Raw genomic sequence first — 14,477 nt, 5'->3', positions numbered from 1 at the left:
GCTAACTAATTTAAAACTTTACACTTAATTAAGAAATAGGAATATGTACATATATATAGAAGTTACTAGTATTACAATAATAGTTCAAAAATATGTATAAATATCGTCCTTATTTGTAATTGATGAAGATTCCTTTGAATAAGATATACTGCTCAAGATCGGTTCGTTTTTCTTCAGTTTTTCTTTGAAAGCTTCAAGGCTGGACGCCTCCTTTATGCTGTCCGGGAGGGTATTCCAAGCAATGGCAGCCCTATGTTTAAAGGTCAATCGTCCTGTTTCAGTTTTTGGTCTTGTTACATTTATGTTCAAGGATTTTCTAAGGCCATACACTTGGGCACTTTTTGTAACTAGTTTATTAACTAAATCATTATTGAGCCCATAATATGATTTGTAAGTTATTGATAGGATCCTTTTTGTGTAGAAGTGGGAAAGGGGAGACCAACCCTTTAGATTTCTCAACTCATTTATGGTTGTTTCCCTCGGTAGATTATAGATTAGCCGCGCAGCTCGTGCGTGAATACGCTCAAGTTTCTCCAGTAAGGCCGAAGAGCATGATCCCCAAACAGCAACACCATATAGGACGGATGGGATAATGGTCTTGAAATAGATAGTCTCCAAGGTGGACTTAGGTAAAAACTTAATTCTCTTTAAAACACCTAGTTTCTTGTTGAATGATTTACACACAATTTGAACATGATCATTCCAGGATAGTTGCCGGTCAATCGCTAGCCCAAGGCATTGTGCTGTGTCCGTAAATTTTAGGAAGTTTTGGCCACTCTTCAATTGTGGCAGTGGTCCAATGAAGGCACGCTTTGAGAGCAAAGGCCTCGAAAAGTCTTCAATTTAGAGCGGCCGAGGATGTTTGTATAAAATCTACCACTTGTATTTCTTCTTTAATTAGGCAATAATGAGAGACAGCTCACTGATTTAATCCCGCTTACCAATGTAGCCTTTTCGCCAATAAAGCGTATAAACCCGATTGACTTCCGTCCTCAATTTAATTCTACTCCTATTTCTTCTTCGGCGCCGGCGAATCACGACGTAAAAGTTTCTGTTCAGTATCCCTGCAAAACTGTAAATATAACAGTTCAAGGAACTTATGGGAATATCGGTAAAGCATTGGTTCATGGAGTCCCGTTACGAATTGCTGGAGCAATAATGAACTGCCCGCCTGTAAAAAAGCATGTCACTGAAAAGGTTATGACAGTTGTTAAGGGCCGCCATCTTGATTTTGTAATCTCAGGAGATCGTGGAACGATAAAACGAGAAGTATTATTGGTCTTGTCATCTTTAGAAAATTTTGCGCGCGACAGTTCCAGAAAATGGAACTGTAGCTGTAATTGGCTAAAATCGGGAAAGGAGTGTGGTTCGAATGTGAGCAGCCGTTCATTTCGGGGGAGTGTTGCGTGACATCCCGAGAGACGGCTACGAAGGAGGCTAGTGTAATGTGAGAAAATTTTCCGATGCCAAGAACAAGTCTTGCTGCTGCGTTTTGAACACGCTGTAATTTAGCGACCTGCACTTTTGGTAAGCCAAACAATAAACCATAGAATAGAATAGAATAGAATCTTTATTTATACACGATAAGAATTAAAGCTAAGAAGCTTGTGGGGTCGTGTATTACAAAATAATGTCTAACCAATTAAACTATTAATTATACTAAGACACATTTCAAACTAGATAAGAAATAATGTTACAGTAAATTAAACATTCGATTTTCCTCTTAACTTAAAAACACTTGTCATCAGTTAAGCTATTTCTAGCCGTTGAACCTGATAAACTAGTAAAAGTAAAGCTTGTGAAGTGATTATTTTTCCTGAGTAGCCTCCTAAGATTCTTAAGAGCGAAAATACCTACATTTTTTGACATGATGGTTAACATAGTTCCATAGCACCAAACCTCTATATTCTAAAAAGTCCTTTAACAATCTAGTGTTGAATATAGGTATGGTTATTGCTTTTTGGTCTCTTAGTGAATAGCTACATTCGCGCCTTATGAATATGCTATTAATTAGAGACTGAGGTAGTGAGACTTTACTTGTTTTATAAAAAAGGTTAACTATTTGAAATTTGTATTCTAAATTGATCGTATTCCATCCTGAAACGTTGAGAGCTACATTAGATACCGTATCTTTGGATAAGTTGTAGACAATTTTTGCTGCTCTACAGTGAAGTTTCTCAGTTGAGTACAAAAGATCCGAATTTGTACACGAACCCCATAATATTGTACCATACTTCACAGAAGGTAATATTACACTAAAATAAAACGTTAAAAGAACATTTTTGGGCAAGAACCTTGAGCGCTTCAATAAGTATATTTTTTTCGCAGAGTTTTTCTCTAGTTCTAGCATATGCGCGGTATCCAAGTAAGCTTGTCGTCTAGAATCATTCCAAGAAGACGCAATTTTTTGCCATAGCCTAAAACAGATTTACCCAAAAATATAGGAGGTAGCGGTCCTATAATGGTTGTTGTTCTAATTAACACGACTTCGCTCTTAGCCGGGTGAGATGTTAAGCGATTCTATAGGCACCACCTGTAGACCTCTCGCAGAGCACAGTTCATGGAAGCAATCGCTGCGTCGCAGACTCTCCGATGCTGAAAATTGACGTATCGTCCGCGTACATGAACAGGGATCCCATGGTAATCGCGGCGGGCAGACCATTAGTGAATAAAGTGAACAAAATAGGGCCTAAAACAGATCCCTGTGGTAGGCAATTTGTTAGTAACATGTCAGATTCGACGCCATTAGTCACAGTGTACTGCATTCTTCCCCTCAAGTAGTCCCTAATCCAGCAACACTCCCGTGATACCGAAATCATATTTCAGCTTCTTCAGTAAGATTTCGTGTGATACGCTGTCAAACGCTTTTCTGAAGTCCACAAAGGCTACTGCGACAACATTACCAGAGTCTAACGCTCTCCTCCATATTTCTGTCAGATGTACTAGGAAGAGCTCAGTCGAGTAGCCGCGTCGGTAGGCCCATTGCTTCTCTGTGATTAAATGATTGTCGACAAAAACGTGCTGCACCAGTCTATTTTTTGTTTCTGCTTCCAGGATCTTACTTGGTACGCTTAAAAGGGAGAAAGGTCGGTAATTTTCGCAGTCTGTTTCATCATCCTTTTTGAAAAGCGGAGTTCATCGGGCAGTCTTCCATAAGAAAAGACAATTCTTTGTTCAATGCTGTCATTATTAAGGTTGACCAATGCTGGTACAATAGCCTTTCCTGCCAATTTGAGAAGTTTAGGCGAGATGTCATCAGGTCCAACTGACTTATTCGTCTTAAGTTTATTTGTCTTTTTTTTTCAACGGAATGGTTTGTAATCGAAATAGGGCTTTTAGGTGACAGTATATAAAGTGACGTGCTGGCATCCACTGAAGCGGGCTGCGGTGGCATTGGCAGTGATTTAATTAAGTTCTCGCCGATCTCCGAAAAGTATGCATTCATCATTTGTGTTTTTTTCCTTATCCATGAAAGCAAAACTGCCGTCGGTTCTCTTAAGGGGGCCGATTGTTCTGTTGCGTGCTGAGCGATTTGTAGCTCTGTTAACTAAGTTCCAGTAGGCACTAGATTGCTTTACTTCTTCGAACATATTGTTGAAGTAGGATGCTTTAGCTCCTTGCAAAGCTGACGTGACTGCATTTCTAGCTTTCTTGTATTTTGACCACATTTCAAGGCATTTGGTGGTGACTGCTGCTTTGAAAATCTTTTATCTTTTATTGATCGTGTGGCAGATTTCGTTAGTTAACCAAGGAGCTGATTTACTTCTCATCTTAACCTCTTTCTGGGCGACGTGTTAGTCACAAATTCCTTTAAACAAGGTTTGCCTTGCCCATAAGACATCATCTGGCTCTTCGAAGACTGATGCTATATGGAAAGGCGTATTACAATAATTACATTACAATAATCAAGACGGCTGGTTATAAAAGCATGAACCAAAGTAGTTAAAGAATCTCTCGAAAGGTATTTCTAAAGTTATGTAAATGATAGAATGCCGCGGTAGAAGCCTTGTTTATGTGATCAGTCATGCTCAAATGTTGCTTCATGATTGCCAGATCAGAAATTCCAATCAATTCAGCACTTACATTACAATAATCAAGACATGTAAAGAAGAAATAAACAGTTTTAAAAAATCGAGTTTGCAGATGGGAATAGTCAAGATGGGAAAAGCCCAGATGGGAATAATCAAGACGACTGGTTATAAAAGCATGAACCAAAGTAGTTAAAGAATCTCTCGAAAGGTGTTTCTCAAGTTATGTAAATGATAGAATGCCGCAGTACAAGCCTTGTTTATGTGATCAGTCATGCTTAAATGCTGCTTCATGATTAACAGATCAGGAATTCCAATCAATTCAGCACTTTAGTATAATTGTTGATCACATTACTTGTCCTTGGATGATGAAAATTTCGTTACTTTCTTCAAATTAGTTACTCATTTGTTTTTTTTTTAATAGATTAGACATGGGGGCGATGTGCAGCACTGCAATATGCAATACTGCATTTTAGTAGATAATCAACAGCTATTCAAAGAAGTGGAAGTCGCCAGTGGTAAGACGGCGAGGCAAATATCCACCGAAAGCCGCCGACACTGAAGTACATAACTGTTTTAGAATATACTAAAACAGTGAGATAATACAGCACAAAAAGGTAATTTTAAACCATACATTCCCGCGACAATGACAATATTTTCGTTTGCAAATGCCGCGGGAACTGCTCGGAGGTTGTTAGCAAAAGATATTCGGAGTTTGAATAGCCAATCAGAGCGCGCCTTCAACGCCTTCACTGTTTTAGTAAATACTTACAGTCTAATTTACAACTAAGGTGCCAGTCACTTGCAGTGACGTATCGGGCTCACTAGCAGTAATGGCGGACAGACGTGTAAACAGTAACTCTGCTAAGTCCTGCTAAGTCCTTTAAGTTATCGTCCTCTCATGGCTAAGTATTTTTCTACTCATGTTTAGTACCATAGGCGTGTGGATATTTTAAGTAATTGGATGAGCACAATTACGCGTGGCTTTAGTTACAGTACCCCCCCCCCTTCCCCCATTGCCTCGGAGCATAAATGAGTACCGGTTAACTATTGAGAAAAGCTGATTAAATGCTGGGGGGGGGGGGTAACCTTACGATTGACTAGCATCCCATCCAGTTGGTAGTAGTAATAACCCTCGTCGCTTCATGCGAAGGAAACAGGGATAAGCTTCGGCTGGGTGGGGTACTAAGTTCGAGTACAGACATTTTTAGGGTAAGATCAAGTCAATTTAATCTTGAAACAACCAAAATCCTTCCCACCCCACCCCCCGTGGTGCTATATAATGACCTGTCCCTTAGCAACCAAGCCACTGCAGTACAACATACTTAGACACCATAATATACGATACAAATCTATATTGTTGTAGACTGTTGGAGTCATCTATGTGATAATAATGATTCCAATATATCGAAAGGTAACCATCTGTCTACCTGTTGGAAATAAAGACAACAGTGTGGCACAATTTTTTATATCTTGGTATTCAATGTAATATTTGTAGTTGTACTGAAGCTCTTGACCCTTCACGCCCCAAAATCAGCACATCTGCATTCCCCATACTATATATCCTTTATACATTTCCTACGGCACTGACGGGGAGAATTTAGTGAAGAAATCCAGAGCTTTTCAAGTTTGCGATCATTTTCTTAATTCTCATAAGCATTGATTAAGCAGTGATACCTTGGTGAGAAATTAGATGTTAGTTACCCTCAGGAGTTAAAGAGTTCAGGGAATGTGCTCTGCCAGTCTAAGCTAAATTTGCGAAAATTGCTCGGCAGAATAAAATTAATATTTAAAAATTATTTATAGAGTTATTCCAAGCGCGCAAAAATGAATTCCTTTACAGAACGCCTCCCAAAGCAATAACGAAAAGTGAAAAGAAGAATGAGAGGATAGTAAAACGTCCTTAACGCTTTGAGCACCAAGAGTGATCAGCATCTAATTTCTCCTTACAACATCACCTCTGAAGCAAACATTAAGGTCAGGAGAATAAAGGAAATGATTACCAACTAAAGAAGCTGTATCGAGAACAGTATGGAGAATATGCATACTGATATTAGGGTGTACAAGGTTAAATTTTTGAGTTGTTTGTGGATTTTTTTCGTTCAAAACTAATTCTGAAAGTGTGCAGGTGTGAAATGAACCGGAAACCTCCGTCATAGCTGTGCGGCACGATTGGACAGTTTCATTCGTCTTTGAGATCCACGATAAAAGAAAATCTATAAAACAGAGAAAATGAAATTCATATTAACAGAAAGGACTAACTATTGTAACTGTCGTTCGCCTTAAATCGTGTTTACACAGCGGATAGATTAGGGACGAAGTTTACGCCTAACGGAAAATATAATTTTTCTTTTGCACTCTGCGTGTTCAACCCATCAATGGGGTGTAAGGATGTTTTGAGTTTTATTACGGAATCAGAGCAGAAGCTTCGCTTCACTATAACTTTCCAAACCTCTTCAAGGCACAGCTCCGAGGACATCCTGTGGAGCCTTACAAAAGACCTTCGAGTCAAAACAAAAGGATTGAAGAAATGTGGAAGTAAAATCCTGATATCTATCCAAATTTTCCCTCCCAAACTTTGTAGGGCCCAGTTATTTATGTGCCTCAGTGGCCAATCAAAACTGATGGGAGTCAGTATATAAGGCAGATTTTAAAAACATTAGGCCATGATTGTTCAAAGAACAATAAAGTTACTTACGTATGATGCACGATCCTACGATATATGAACTTCATATATTCATTGTATCTAATAAAGTTACTGAAGGAAGCACTGATAGAATAAGGTTTAATTATCCAATGGATACTTAAATCTCTCTCTCTCGGCGACGGTGATACATTAAAGGCTTCTCAGTGACATTTCTGTTTGCTTGTTATTTATATCGAGACAACATGGGTAAAAATATCTGATTTGTTGAAGATTACAAATTTGACTCAAATTGCATGGAGAAAGAACCCAAAGTCCGCCAAGAACCTAGTGTGAGGATTACCAAGCCACTGCAGTACAACATACTTAGACACCGCAATATACGATACAAACCTATATTGTTATAGTTTGGATATATCAACAAAGTTGAAATGGTAAATTGGCCACCGTAATGATTACAAAAGCTGACGTTTCGAGCGTTAGCCCTTCGTCGGAGCGAATAGAGGAATTGTGGGTTGTGTGTGCTTTTAAAGGCAGAAAATGGAGCTACGTTATTGGTAGGTGCATGGCAACGAGAAAAACATGAATAAATTAGTGGAATGAAAAGCGTTCATTGATCCCTGTGGGATTGAGACTGCCGGTTTGAAAGATGAGCTTTTGTTCAAGATTTTTACGGCTTTCCGTACCACCTAAGTGCAAGGAAAGACCGCAGATTGCCATATGTTGCTTAGAATGATTAGGTAAATTAAAATGTCTAGCGACTGGTTTAGATGTGTCCTTGTCATTCCTTTCCACGTCTCGAAGGTGTTCTCGGAATCGGTCACCTAGTCTTCTGCCTGTTTCGCCGATGTATATCTTTTTGCAATAAGTGCAAGTTATGCAATAGATTACATTAGCGGAGGTGCACGTGAAGTGATCGGTGATCTTAATGGATCGTTTAGGTCCCGATATTTTATCAGTGTTGTGAATGAAAGGACACGTTTTGCATCGTGCACGAGCGCATTTAAAGTGCCTGGTTGCTCATTAGTCTGAAAAGAACTTCTGACCGAAAAATTGCCTAAGTTTTTGTCGCGTTTGAATGAAATAAGCGGAGGCTGCGAAAAGATAGTGCTTGTCTCTGGATCGTTTTGAAGTAATTTGAAGTTTTTAAGAATGATGGATTTAACTGAGTGGTTGTGAGGGTGAAACGTGAGAGTGAATGGAATGCGGTCGGAATCTTCCTTATGCGACGTTTGTAGTGCTGAATGTCGATCAATAAGTTGAGCGCGGTTGTAACCCACTTGAACGACGGAAACAGGGTAACCACGTTTATCGAAGAACTGGCACATTGACTCTGATTTGTGGTGAAAATCAGAGTCATTACTACATAAACGAAGAAGTCTTAGAAACTGAGAAAAAGGAATGGAATTCTTAACGTGAGATGGATGAGAAGACGAATATAACAAGTAATTATGCGAGTCTGTAGGTTTGTAATACACACTAGTGCATAAACCGTTACCTTCAATTGAAACTTTGACGTCTAAAAAGGATAAAGAATTGTCAGAAATTTCCCAAGTATATTTCAGAGCACGGAAAGGTGTAAAAATCTTGAACAAAAGCTCGTCTTTCAAACCGGCAGTCTCAATCCCACAGGGATCAATGAACGCTTTTCATTCCACTAATTTATTCATGTTTTTCTCGTTGCCATGCACCCACCAATAACGTAGCTCCATTTTCTGCCTTTAAAAGCACACACAACCCACAATTCCTCTATTCGCTCCGACGAAGGGCTAACGCTCGAAACGTCAGCTTTTGTAATCATTACGGTGGCCAATTTACCATTTCAACTTTGTTGATATATCCAAATTATTTCGTTACTCCCACCGACGCAGCCCCAAACAGTTTCTTTCGAAACTATCAGCCTTTATTCATTTATATTGTTAGAGACTGTTGGAGTCATCAATATGATAATAAAGACTTCAAAACATGAATACCAAATGGTAACCATCTGTCTTCCTGTTGGTAATAAAGACAACAGTAAAGTACAATTTTTTATATCTTGGTAGTCAATGTTATATTTGTAGCTTTACTGACGCTCTTTACCCTTCACGCCCCAAAATCAGCATTTATATTCTGCATACTATATATCTTTAATTCATTTCCAACGGCACTGACGAGGAGAATTTAGTGAAGAAATCCAGAGCTTCTCAAGTTTGCGATCATTTTCTTAATTCTCATAAGCATTGATTTAGCAGTGATACCTTGGTGAGAACTTAGATTTTAGTCACCCTCAGGAGTTAAAGAGTTAAGGGAATGTGCTCTGTCAGTCTGAGCTAAATTTGCGAAAATTGCTCAGCAGAATAAAATTAATATTTAAAAATTAAAATATAGAGTTATTCCAGGCGCGCAAAAATGAATTCCTTTACAGAACACTTCCCTTTTTAGTATCCTCTCATTCTTCTTTTCACTTTTCATTATTGTTTTGGAACGCCGCCAAGAACCTACTGTGAGTATTACAATTTGTATCTGGAGGGTTTTCGTCAGCTGCAAGTTAAACGAGTGAATCTCGAAACGATATCAATCTCTTTTCACAGACGTTGAAGAAAATCAAACAACTGCGACGGATCGATCTTCTGGAGACTTCCTTGGTTATCTAAACCACTGTTTTCTCTTTTCCACTCAACAACCGAACATTTGCCTCAAAACACGTCCCCAAATACTTTTACTTCTCAAATGGCTAAAAGTCACGATACAAATATATAACATGTTTTCGACATGTGATGATATGTGTCTAGTATCGTGCGAAGTGTCAAATTGAATCTCAGTGTTCTGGCTTGGGCAAATACCATACATCCTCTATAAGCGCCCTAACTCGAATAAGCACCCAGCCCACTTCCTTGGCCATAATGTCAGTTAACGCCCCTCTCAAATAAGCCGCACCCCCTCCTCCCTCAATTTTTTAGATAATAGAGATGTAAGGAAAAACTTGTTTTAATTTTGCCTCTTTATCGATAAATTTTCAATTTTTAACTTTTTCAGAATCAGTACAGGAAAATAATCATGGCCTCTCCTTTTAGCCGAAACTTTAAATAAGCGCCGAAGGGCTTCTTCGCGGGAAATACGCCTACGCATTGTTAATTTTCATAATGGCTGGACTGGGCATATCTTTCTTACTATACACACAGTGTCTTAATCAAGGATAAGTGAATTATCCTTTATATTTATATTTACTACCATTTTCCGAATGAGTTTCGTTGAATACAAATAACGCGCGAGACGGGTGCAAATATTACGCGTTATTTTTTTCTTTCAAATTTGCTAACAGAGACTGATAATTTTCATAATGGCTGGACTGGGCATATGTTTCTTACTATACACACAGTGTCTTAGTCTAGGATAAGTGAATTATCCTTTTCATTTATATTTACTATCATTTTCCGAATGAGTTTCGTTAAATACAAATAACGCGCGAGACGGGTACAAATATTAGGCCTCACGGAAAGGTACCCCAGCCATGGAAACCCTAGCCCATGAAAATCTCAGACATGCGCAGATTACATTACTTTGCAGCACTGCGTGAGAAAAGGAACGCGGGCTCGTGCCGTGAGTTGTTTACATCAAAGTTACAGATTTTTGTTAATTAATCGCCGGCCGACTCGCCGACGATGAGACCCGATGACACGTAAAAGAGCTCACGGAAGCCAGTTTTCCAAAAATCAGCCACCAGTCAAAAAGAAGCCGAGAAAATATGTGAATTATTCCGAAGAAATACAAAAAAGTAGCATTGCAGTGCAAGTATGCAGCTTTTTAAGTAAAGAAAAACTCGATCGACTCGAGAGAGAGTGTAAGGGTTTGAGATCCTAAAACGCCAATCTAAAAGGAACAGTCAAAACCCTAAGACGCAGTCTTGGTAAGTGTTTTTAAGGAGGGAATGGAAATGCAAACACTTGCAAATGTCTGCGAATACTACTGCAGATTGTCTGAGCCACCAATCACGGTGACTGATTTTCATTCACATTCTGAATTTGCGCCGGTTGCAACTTGCGCGACCGTAGTTGATACCCCTTTAAATGGTTTTAATCATAAACCGAAACACTCCCACCAAACAGAAGCCGAAGAAAAAACCTCTCGAATGTTAAGATAGAGTAGTCGATATGGCCGCATGGTCAGTAATAAAATGTAGAGGCAAGTTAATTTTTCGGTCGGCAAATCATAACGACGCGTATCTTTAAGTGTCATACAGTATCGAGAGCTTCTAAACATACCTCATTGATAGGATTTCTAGTCGGACATTTTCACTTTGTATTCTTTCTTTCCATACTCTATCATGTGAAATCCGTGAGTTACATTTGACTAATTTCAAATGTCACCTTTTCATAATTTCAGTATTTGTAAATGGAAGGAACATCCAATTGAAAAAGGACGTGTTGAGGCTCCAAATTCAACTCAAAAAGTGTCAAAACAAACTTAGGTCTACTGAAAAAAAAGAAAAAAAAATTAGCCACAAGTTAAGGGGGACATGATCTGCTTCCTCAAAACTGAAAAAGAAATTGCAGGAGGACAATGAGTTTGTCATAAAGGGATATTCCCTTGTGGAGACATTTGCACATGGTAACAATGGATACAACCAAAGAACTTTGATGTTTATGGCTTGGGTCAGATACATGCAACATGCATCTTTGTTATCTTATCAAAAGACACCTCTAGCATTACATCTGATTTTCAATATTTTGTTTGATTGGCCTTCCCCCCCCCCCCCCCACAAATTTTGTTGTCTCCCCAAGTACACTTTCTGACTGGAATGTTCTCTTAGGCGAAGCAGAAAAACTAATTTTACGGAAGTGCTTCTCAAACTCCAAGTATGATTTTCATCTCTTGAGCGATGACTCCCACAAGGGAGGAGAAGTGAGGCACATAGTAGCTGTTCACACCTGGTGCCCTAGAGAGAGCAAGCCCTGAGCTTATGTCCTAGCAAACAGCCTTACAGCAAATGGGTCTGGAAAACACCAGTCTGATGTGGATTATCATGTTGTGAAAAATGAATATGACATCACCAATGTTTCGGGGTTGGTTGGGGACAATGCCTCTACCCAAAAGGGAAAAGTAAATGGTCTCTTAGCAAACAACACCAAAATTTTTGGAAAGGAAATGTTCTTTGTAGGATGCTACCCACATGTACTAAACATCATGCTGAGAAGAATGTGCCAGACTGGGTTTGGAGCAAAGGTTGACACGAGTAACCCCCATGTTTTACAATTGCTATATAAAATATCTTGGCTCCATCATGAGCGTCCAAGCCAATACAAAGTTATGTATGTTTCTCTAGGTATTCTTAGTAAAGAGCCACCCCTTCCTACGACATTCATTGACACAAGGTGAACATATTATCATGAGACTCTCCAGTCGTATCTTAAGCATGGAAAAGCTTGTCTACAACTTGCTGAGCATCTTCTTCAAAGATTGCCAAAATCAGATAACCACCACACTATTTCGCGAAATGTCATTAAGATGAGCTCAAGTCCTATGATTCAAGTTGAAATCAAGTTTTTGTTTGAATTCCTTGACAAGTTCATCATTCCATCTCTGAACACATCCCAAGCTCGTGATGCAGAACTTGGTTTTTCCAGTGGTTACCTTGCACGGTTCTGGCCAGCAACTGTTTTGAAGCACCATGAAACTTTAAGTGAAATGTTAAAGTCTCCATCAGAACATTTTCCTGTAACATCACAACAGGTAAAGATGTCATTGAAAGACCCAGCAGCTATTGACCATTTTCACAAACAAGTGCAGAGGCCAATGTTACAGGAAGCACTTAAAGTAATCAAAGATCATGGAGCAGAGTGGTTAACTTTTCCTAAGTTGTTTGGAATGGGAGCTGATTAGAAATACCAAAGTCATTTCTGGCATTCGGTTTTAAAGCTTCTTGAAATTCCAGTCAGATCTGAAAATCAAAAAGAAAAGTCAGTGAACATTCCCTTTCATGTTCATGGACAGAACATTCTCACATTGGTCTCTAAGGACAGAGCTGGATTAATTAAATGGGCCACTCTTTGGAAATTAAAGGAACCCCAATTGCTATGTGAGATCAAAGAAATGGCTTTATCCCAACAGAGCTCACTCATAAGTAAAGAAGCCACTCCAAACCTGTTTGCGTTCTACGCCAAGCACATTTTCAGTCTTCCAGCTAACAATGTTCTTGCAGAAAGACAGTTCAACCTTTTGCAACTGTATCGTAATGATAACATGTCAGAGTTATCAAAACAGGCTTCAATCACATTTGTTGAGAACATTCTGCACAGTGGAAAAACCAACACCAGGACCACAGAAGCTGCACGTGAAGTTCATGAAGAAAGAATGAAAGAATATGCCCAAATGCTCACCACAGACCTTTTGCAAGAGGCAAGAAAGAACTTAAACAAGATTAGAGAAAACAACACACATGGGCCACTTACAGCAAAGCACGTTTACCCTAAAGCTTGGATAGAAAAGAAAGTAAACAATGACTTACCGGATATGATTCAGTCGCTAATGGCTGATGGTCGCTAACTTAAACTTCACTGGAAAGCTTCTGCCAAGGGAACATCTGCACTGGAGGGACAAAGGTCATTCAGCCCAACAGTAAATGAGGGAGTTACCAGTACACCTGATGGACAAGTTCCAAGACTCATGCAGTTAGCAGCGCTAAAGGTGTGGAACTATGGGGAGGAGCTACCAATTTATGATCTACCAAGAGAATGCCAGTTGTGTTTACAAAACCTTCCAAATGTCTTCCAACCTCCAACTACTTGTCTTTCCAGGTCCCACATGACTATACATAATACGCCATTGCCTACACATGAAGAATAAAGTAGTCATAGGGGTGGCTCAGTAATTTTTAAACATTTTAGATTTGTACATAAGAACTGATTTCACTGACCCACACTGATGAAGTAAATGTATGTCAACATGTATTTAATCATGTATTGGATCTTGAATTAAATGAATTGAACATTACATTCAAAATGAACAGTAGGTAAATGAAGCTGTAATATATGTGATTTTAAATTGTTATGCATAACTGTAGCTTAGTAGAATATTAAACAAACATTGAAATGCTGTCGCTTCACTACAGCAGTTTAAGACCGTAATAAATGTAATATTTAACTACATGTAGATTACATCATTATAATGTTGCATATGTATAATTAAACATACCATTAGCAGTAGGTAACTTTTAATGTGATAAGTACATGACTTGTGTATGGGTGTTGTTGTACATTAAGTGACTCATTTTGTACAGGAACGGCAAAGCTAAGTGATGCAGCCAATGTTATGTTACATACAGTTAGTGTACAATGCATAACAGTAATAAATTAGATTTCAACACTGGAACTGTTAAAAATGTGCCAAGTTCATTATCCTGTCTTTCCTTTTTCCGTGTAAAAGATAAGTAGTACAAATCTGACCAGTAATGAATCCTCTCTCCCCTTTCAACGTTTTTCTTCCCCTATTAAATATCTACACCGATGGAATTTTTTTTCACATACGGGCAACTTGTCATAGCCTCTAAATCTGGACCAACACAAATATGAATATGTAGTGTGGTCGAAAAAGAATCAGTGTATTGGTCGATCGATCCTCCACATTCAAAGCGCCCGAAGGGAATAAGCATTGATTTAACAATCGATATCAGTCAAACATTATCAATAGCACCAACGAGTACCCGAGAAGTGATTGATAATTAACTGCTCTTGGTTCCTGTTGACGAATAAACCGGAGTTCACTCTCGATCTCGGGTGGGCGATATTGAATTTAAGCTAATCGACCTATTACCACCAACACCCCCA

The 14,477-nt window shown here is 38.9% G+C and overlaps 1 long non-coding RNA gene and 1 pseudogene across 2 annotated transcripts in view; one reads left to right on the top strand and one right to left on the bottom strand.

The window, feature by feature from the left end:
* Positions 1–14,477, bottom strand: part of LOC148726371 (uncharacterized) — a 447,217-nt gene that overhangs the window by 60,216 nt on the left and 372,524 nt on the right. The gene's annotated exons all lie outside the window — the stretch shown is intronic.
* Positions 10,911–13,978, top strand: LOC148726392 (uncharacterized; annotated as a pseudogene).

Source organism: Stylophora pistillata, chromosome 7 (genome assembly GCF_964205215.1).
Source record: "Stylophora pistillata chromosome 7, jaStyPist1.2, whole genome shotgun sequence".
Classification (NCBI taxonomy): Eukaryota; Metazoa; Cnidaria; class Anthozoa; order Scleractinia; family Pocilloporidae; genus Stylophora; species Stylophora pistillata.
The sequence above is the reverse complement of the archived record's forward strand: the minus strand, read 5'-3'. Positions and strand labels throughout refer to the sequence as shown.